This window comes from Vicugna pacos, chromosome 6 (assembly GCF_048564905.1).
Source record: "Vicugna pacos chromosome 6, VicPac4, whole genome shotgun sequence".
NCBI classification, from domain to species: Eukaryota; Metazoa; Chordata; class Mammalia; order Artiodactyla; family Camelidae; genus Vicugna; species Vicugna pacos.
This window is the reverse complement of record NC_132992.1, coordinates 78,629,164-78,638,221: the sequence shown is the minus strand read 5'-3', so window position 1 is coordinate 78,638,221 and position 9,058 is coordinate 78,629,164.

The following is a 9,058-nucleotide window of genomic DNA, read 5'->3' as shown; positions in this document are numbered from 1 at the left end:
GCCAGTCATTTAATCACTCCGAATACCCTGTTCTCATCAATAAACTGAGTGTCTGAACTAAATCTGTTTTCCAAAAGTTCCCACTACTAACAGCTCCATTTATTACCCTCACCTCCCGCCCAATAGATATCAAAATGAGAATTTTTATTCTTATACTCATTCCTTTATTTATTGAGTTATACAGTATATATTTTGGTTTTATTTTAATTAAAAAAAATATGGTTACCAGTCGAAACTGTTGAGCACAAAAGTACCAGTATAAGAAGCATCACCGCATGAAGCTCTAAAATTTTCAGGAGAAAGTAAAGCGTTTTTTTGGCTTATATCACCATCAGGGCTTTTGAAATACGATGAAGTTTTCCAGGCCTTATGGTTTACAGAGGCCAGGTAGGAATCTCTGGGAGTAAATGATCTCTGTGGTCCTTTCCCTCCTGGCCAAAGATACTGGAGTTATTTATATGCTCCTCGTTAAAAAAATGAGGCAAAACGAAGATGTCAATTATGACGCTGAGAAATGGACCTTGTGTAGCACCGACCTAGAGAACCCTGACTAGTAATATTATTTCTGGCTCCTTATTAGTGGAATCAGGTATATATGAGGGCAGTGGGAGACCCCCAAGCGGTGCAACTGGAAAAATTACAGTCAAATCACTCAACATTCCAAAAGTGTTTTAAACTTCAGCAGGGTACAAAACCCACAAAATTCCTTTTATAGGAGATGAATGCTTTGGGGGTGGAGCCATTAGCATGTCCCTCCTGGATTATTCCTAAACACCAACATATCTTAATTTTCATGACATGTTAACTATTTATAGATCTAAAAAAAAGTTATTAAGCATCCACTGGGGGCCAGGCTCTGCAGTGGCACCAAAAAATAGGAGTGTCTGAATCCCTGCCTGCAGGGAGTTTACAATCTAAAGATACTCGTCCATCAGCCAAGTGACGAGGTTTTGCGAGACAAAAACAAGGAGGATGGGGAAGACAAAGGGTGAGAGTTTCTCAGGAGGAACAGCTGGGATGGGGAGTAGATTGGAAGGAGGTGGAGTGAGAGGAACTGGGATGCAGCCATGAATAAGGAGATAAAAGAGTAGAAGACGGAGGTGACAGAAGACCCGGGAAGGGATAAATGTGGGAGCTTGAGATTTGCAAATGTTAACTACTAAATATAAAAATAGATAAGAAAACAAATATCTTTTGTATAGCTTAGGGGACCATATTCAATATCTTGCAATAACCTTTAATGAAAAAGAATATGAAAATGAATATATGTATATATATGTATGACTGGGACATTTTGCTATACACCAGAAATTGACGTATTGCAACTGACTATGCTTCAATTTAAAAAAAAAAAAAGCAGTTTAAAAAAAAGTATTTCCCTCATCCAAAAGAGAATATATTAAAACTAGTAAAATTTGTAAATTTTTAGAGAATTCAAAGTAACTATACTGGGAAACTCCAAAAAAAAAAAAAAACCAATCTGGATCCAAACATTGGTAGGTCCAGTAGGTCCAGAAGACACATCCTTTACCTCTGCGACATTTGCCGTGATCAGTGTTGCTCTATCTTATTTATGAAGACGTTTAAATTTTACCTCACTCTCCTGCGCTCTGTCCTCTGAGAAGCAGAAACGTGAAAGTACCACTGGTCCACTGGCTATTTGGAGCACACACTACGGAGGGAGTGGTTCATGTAAGAAAGTAAATTCAGGAGTTTCATGAAATAAACATCCTTTCACTGCAGTTCATTCAGTGAACATGTACGGAGTTGCGTACCCTAGTTTTATCCACCTTACAAATTCACAGCATCTAGAGGTTCCTGTTATAAATCTAGCAAACGCAAGAGACAAATTTCCTCATTTTCTCCTTTGTTGGGTATATTCAAAATTAAGTAGGGCTCTAGAAAATGAAAAGACAGCAAACTTTATTGATGGGGGAGGTGAGTTTCAGATGGAAATGAAAATATTTCTGCCCTAGTCCTGCCTCTGCCGGCAGATTGTTTCCAAAAGTTTTTCTTTTTTTAAGCAAATTAAGGTTTCAGATCCTTCATTTCTTTTCTGAAAAGTGAAAGAGCTGAGGTCTGATTTCTAAAGAGACATCCACCTCCATCACTCTATGACTCTGGTTATCTGAACTGAGATTACTGAGCTCAGGACTATCTCGAAGCATTTATCAAGGACTGCTCTGACCATGGAAGTATGCTAGGAATTATATCAAAACAGATAGAAAGTGTTAAGAATCTCTGCTTTCCTGCATTCTGGGAGTTTAATCCATGTTGGCAGTGTCTATCAAAGTTTATATACTGCAAGTTGAGATAGTTGCAGAGTGCACACTGATTAAATTCACCTGACCGTAAATCAGTACAATGCACATGATCTATGCTCGAAGATGTGTGAGTTAGGAAAGTGGAAATGTTCCCTGAAATGATGTGTTGGGACAAGGTGGCAATTGAGAAAATTGTTCTCTCTCTCTAGTCACTTTGAGAGGAATGGTACTGAGAGATGAATGTCGGAGAGATGCTTTCATGAAGGTAGGGTTTGCCGGTGAGGGAGGAGCTTTTACTAGGACAGTACGTGGCTCTTGGAAGTGAACATGGGAAAACCAAGTCAAGTGATATGAAAAAAATCTTCCCGACAGGAAGGGATGAGCTCAGCATGAATTAAAACAGAGCCAGAAATTGTGAATTCACTCCCAACTTCAGCATTACATTAGGAACGGGAACTGAAGAGATAGTTACTGTTTTTAGGTGATCCCCGTGTGGTCCTTAGTGTCAGATTTCAAAGTGTCTTGGATAAACTACAGGAGAAACCAATTATCAAAGAATTTTTCAATATAATGTCTGATATGTAATCTAATAAATGAATGAGTAAATTAAAGTAAAATTATATCGAATAGTACAAAGAAGAAAGCAAAAAATTCTAAGCAATTCTCTTTCTGAAATCACCAAAAAACTTCTCTATTAGGAATCAGCAAACAGAAAACAAAAAACTTAAAAATTTAATGCTGTGGTACATAACCTATTGTAACCCTGAAGTCTAACTTTTCTACTTGTTATTTAAAGGGTGTGATGCTCTATGTGTTTGTGTATGTGTATAAATATATATGCATACACATGTACATATATGTACATATACATATGCACAGAAAGACACATAGTGTCATTATGTAAAACCTGTCATGGCCATACAGATTTAATGGGAAACTAAGTATTCTAGGAGGGAAAAAAAGATATCCCAAGAATAAATTAGAGCGACTCATATCAATCATAAGAAAAATTTCATGGATTAAGAAATTTCTAAAGGAAATGAAAATACATGGTTTCCTTGATATGTCTTTTATTGTAATTAAATAATTCGAAACAGCACTCTCGTGGGGCACATGGGTGTGCTGTGCCCAGGTCTCCGCACAGTGCAATTCTCCGACTTGTGAACGTTTTCTGCTCCTCTTTCTGTGCCCAGAGGCTCTCTCCACAGGTCGAGCAGCCCTCTAGGGTGAGATACCAGAATCTCTGCTCCAGCCTGTTTCCTCGCAGACAGGAGACGGTCTGCTGCTCACATGCTGTGCTGGGGGAGTGAAAAATACACGAGCGCTATGCTCCTTTTCTTCCATTCCACCACAGCCTGCTCCCGCCAGCCCCCGGCCTTCTGTAGTCTGCTAGTACCAAGAAGCCACTGCTTTGGTTCATAAATCAAACTCCTAGGGATGTGTGTCAGCTTCTCCTAAACACTCTCCCTCTGAGTACATGGTGGCACCACCAGGTAACTCTCCAGGCTTCTCAGTTCAGTAAGCGCGCAGCCACAGACAGATGCCCGTCCCCCAGCTACGATCATTCTCCTGCCAATTATCAGGTTCCATGAGGATGTGTGTGGTGACTCTCAGCATTGAGGATTCAGCAGAGCATCTGAGAAAATGAGAAAAAGAAAAAAAAAAAAAGTCTGCAGAGGGAGAAAATTAAGCCAAACCACAGGAGAAAGCAGGGGTGAGAGAAAGAGCGAAATCCGGGATGTGTTTATGTCTCTTGTTCTGATCATTCAGCGCCATCTCTACCTCAGACTTCCCGCAGCATTGTTGCAGGAGGCAGCACATGTTCTTTTCTGCTTAAGTGAGCTGTGTTTTTAAAAATAATTTAGAGTTCCTTTCTGGGAAATTGTTTAAGTGTGATATAAAATCAACTACAGGTGAACATCAGAATCCAGGGAAAGAGAGAGAGAGAAAGTATTAATTCCAGGGAGTGTAAATAGAGGTTGTAACACACAGTCATTTCAAGTTGGGGCTGGAGCTTAGTATTTGTTCTTTCAAAAGCTTCCTGGGTTTATGTGAAGTAAAGAAATACTCAGATACTCTGACTTAGCAAATTCATATTTGACAATGAGTGCATTCACAGTATTTAATTCATTTTAAATACAAAAAAATTGAATGTCTTTTTTACAAATGGCTGAAGCTATCATTGGCAAGGTTACCATTTGTTTTAAAACCCACACAAACACACAGCAATCCAATGCATCCACTTGGAGGTCAGAAAGGATATTCTGGGTCATCAAATCCATCATCGGATAAAATATACTTCAGTGCTCTTAAAGCAGTCAGGGTAGTTAATTATCTAGTCTGGCCTCGGGAGTCTCCAGGAATCAGGCTCCTGTTGCCTTTTGTTCTATGAAATACATCAGACAGTTTGCATTTGCATTGTCAGTAGAGGATTCGGAGCAGGAAAGAAGGAAAAACACTTTTTTTCTCCGTCTAATATGAAACATCACACTGTTACAATAAATACAGATATTATTTTGAAAGCCTGACCCCTATTACATTTTGTTTAGTTTCACACATTTCCCAAATTCCAAGCTCTGGTGCAGGAAACTAACCAGCGCTGATTGGGAGCTTGTGAACGCTGAAGTCATATCAGATTCTGCAGCACTCACATGGTGAAGGTGCTGACATGCTTTTGTCCCTGAAATATTTATTCGCGTTTAAATCTAGTGGATAAATAGACTGAAAACAAACGCTCTGAGAACAAAACAAAATATGATGTGGTTCTAAGTGAAAGGATGGCAGATCTGATGCCAGAAGCTCTTTATTAAATATATACAGATACCCAATAATAGCTTCGGACCTCCCACTGATGCTGTACGGACCACCGAATTCTTTTCCCATTGGATCATCCGTGCCCCAGTTGCATGGTGATTGACTCCGTAAGTGAGCCCGCTCAACTATGAACAGTAAATCCTCTGTTCCTTCCTTCATATCCCCTCATGTTTATCCATAGAGACAACAGTTGATTCATTGGAAAATCCCAGTCTAAAGCAAAGTAGAGCCTTCCTATCCTGAAGACGGCTATATTTTTCTGCTACAAAAATATCTACCAGAAATATTTTTCCTCTGAAAAACATTTTGACTTGCCTTGGCTTCTAATTTCCATTACACTGATAAAGAATCATGCCACTTTGAGGTTAAATCTTTAAAATAATTCATGATCTCCTTACTACAAATAAGGTAACTAGATTTGCAATTTGGATGAACCTGATATCAGGCCACAATGAAATCCAAACTTTAAAATAATCAGAGGATTTAAAATAAAAAAAAAAATCCAAATTTTTCCCCTTTATTTCCTTACATTAAAGCATTAAATCTAACCACATAAAAGTGTTCTCATGGGTGATGGAGAAGTTAGGATACAGAGGGCATGTCTGGTTCCATGAAAGATGGGGAGTTAAAGTAAATACTACTTATAGAAATTTAGTGCTTAAAAGCTTTCTCATGGAATTGCAAGGTGGCCTGTGCTTTGGGTCACAATGCTTTCTTTAATGGGTCTTTTAGTTAGTTAGACAAGGAATGCATTGTTACTGGACAGTGTGCCTCTTTGCAAAATAATAGTCTAGAGGAGGAAAATAAATTGCTTTTTAGTTTGATCCTCAAATCAAAGAATGTTAATGATGGAAGTGTCTTTGAGATCACCAAGCCTACGAATATTAAAATTAAACCCCAGAGAGGGGAGCTGGCTCCCTATAAGGCCACAGAATTAGTTGAGTCCATTTAACTAGTGATATCACTTTTCCTTAAGCCATACAGTGACTCCTACCAAATGCACCATCTTGACCATAAATTCCAATATCCTAAGAAGAACAATGAAAGAGTTTATGAAACCTAAGGTGATTGGAATTAATTTACTTTTTCAACTGTTTGTTCACTTTTCTCCAAATTTCTAAGCAAACCTAGACATTGTGACTACATATGATTGATTTACCTACCTAGGGAAATTATAAGTAAAATTTTTAAAATGTGTATCAAAAGTTATTTTCTTGATTTCAGTAAAACTTAAATTTTCAAGGAACCAATGAAGATTATTAAGAATAATCTGTCGGACTCTTTTTATTCCTCTTCATCTCCTCTCCTTTTCCATTATCTTCTTTTCTTGAACATTTCCCATTAAAAAACCATTAGTTCTGGCAGGCAAGGAAGACCTAGAAGTGTACAGTGGCACTGTCATGGCCCAAAGTGGAGCATACAGCCCAGTGAGGGTAAGAATGGTCTCTAGTTGGGGATGTTGGCAGCCATGTGCACGGTGTTGGATCCCATCTGTGGAGAAAGAAGGCATCCACGTGGGAAGGCAACCTGATATGGGTTTTAAGAACCCAAGTGGAGTGAGGAGCTGTGTCTGTAAGTATATAGGGTGGGGGTGGAGGTGGGTAGCAGCAGCAGTGGCCTGGCCCATGGTGTTAGACTCTGAGTGGAACAAGGACTGTGTTCTCACAGATGGGTGCTAAGAACTCGTGACAAACCTGGTAAGAAAAGTGCCCCCACAGAAGGACGGTCTAGAATGGGAAAAAGATGAAAAGAAAAAAAAATAAAACAAACCTGATCCTGTGGTGTTGGATTGGAGTTGGGGTGCATCTAGCCAGACTGTTTAGCTCTACTTTTTAATACAGAGATCAAGAAATATATGAGAAGAATCAAATTCATACCAGTGCACATTCTCTGGAGCTGGCGCATTGAAAGAAGAAAGTTCTAGACTGCATCAAGAAGCAATGCTAACTTTTCCTGTGGTGCTAGTTCTTCCCCAGCAGTGAATGGGATCGTGGGCCTGGCCGTAAGTTGTCCATTCATTCTCAGAGGGCAGACAGGGGGTCCAGTTGCTTTTGTCACCAAGCAGCCCCAGTTTTGTCACTAGTGTGTCTAGCTCAGGGTTGTAAAAACAACACTCTTTCCTGTGCCCTCTCCTGGCCTCTCCTGCCAGCTCAGACCTGGTGTAGATCGGTCACCCTGCAGTTGGAAGGGTAGGCCTGGTGGGTTCACCTTGCTAGCTCACCTCACCTCTTACACACACACACACACACACACACACACATTCTCACACACCCCTCTCCCTAGATCACTAGCTGTGTCCTGGGAGGAGGGAGAGGTGTCCAGAAGGGGAGTTGAAGGACGGACAATGGATTTATTGACACTTTTGTGAGTATGGTATTCCTTGGGCTAGGGAAAGTTTAGAGCTGATGCTTTGGGGGACAGTGCACTCTTGTTTCTGCAGAACTCCTCCCACTTCCGGGGAGCTCTCAGGGGGACACACACTCCAGCTGGATGCTAGGGCTCCCCCTGGTGGTCTTGGTTCTCAGCCCATGTTCACACAGCATTGCTCCCACAGGATCCTTTCACTCCTCCAGGAAGCTCTCTTCTGCAAAGACACTTGGAGAATGCTTTAGAATGACTCACTTGCCCTCGTACTGCTCTCTCTCTCTCTCTGTGTTCAATCTCTCTCTCTCTCTTCCTTTCTCTCCTTTTTTCTCTCTTTATTCCACAAGGAACTTTCATCTTGGCCACTAATTGAAGCAAGTACCACTGTTCTGCAGAATGAAGGCGCCGGTACCCTCTCACCTTTGAGATTGCTCTGCTGTGACTCAGGCATGCGTTCAGTGCATTCTCAAATTCCAGAGGACACAAACCAAGCTCTGTGATTGGTTCCTTAGATCAGGTGAAGAGGGTATTATCTCCTCTCTCTTTCCATGGAAGACAGTAAGGAAAATGCCCAGATACCGCAAAGACTTTGTCTAAGGGTATTTGCTCACCAAACTCAATCTCTCTGACCATTGTCCTGGGATATTTTTATGTCATTGAGTAGGTGAGGGGTCAAGTATTTGAAACAAGAGTTTCAAGCTGCCCTGTCGGTAGTGGTACTTCCTGCTATTTACAAAATATTTGGCTCTCCTACACTCCCACGTGGCTTCCTCTCCTCCATACCATCCACACACATGGTAGGATTGTCCCCCTAGCTCTGTTGGTGGGCATGGCTGTACAATCAGCTCTGGCCGACAAGTTGTAAATAGAAGTGACAAGTGTCACACGTAGGCAGGGGCTTATATATAGCACAGGTGCAAAACCTATCAGGGCCTTCTTTCTCCCTGGTGTGACAACTGGCATTGCTCTAGATAAAGACTTTGCCCCCAGCCTGGGTGTCAGCGTATGGACGCTGAAGGAGCAGCCCCGGCCCACGTGTAACCCTGTAGCCGGAGCAAGACCCCGTCCTCTGTGGTTGAGTCCCTGGGAGGAGGGTCGCATTTACTGCAGCCTAACCTAACAAAGCTTGTTTGATTTAGAATTTGAGCCATTGGAATTGATATTTGGGGGCAATTGCACTGATTTCTTTTTTCTTTTTGTTTTTCTTTTTACTATTGAAGCCTCTGCTGAAACTAAGGCAAAGGGCCCCATTTAACGTTCGGCAATGAGTCATCACCGTGGTCAACAGCACAGCGTTGACTCCAGAGACATTGCGCCTGGCTGCCAGTCCCGAGCACCCTCTTGACTGGCTGTGTGTCCTTGAGCGAGTTGCTTGACCACACTGCACCTCCGTTTCCTCATCTGCAAAACGTGGATCATTACAGCTCCTAACTCATAGGCTGTTATGAAGATTGTGAGAGTTAATATTTTTAAGGAGCTTGGGTTAAGGCCTTTTTAAATTTCCCCCCCTTTTTTTTTTAAATTTGGGAGGGAGGTAAGAAGGTGTTTACTTATTTACTTATTTTAATGGAGGTACTGGTGATTGAACCCAGGACCTCGTGCACGCTAAGCACATG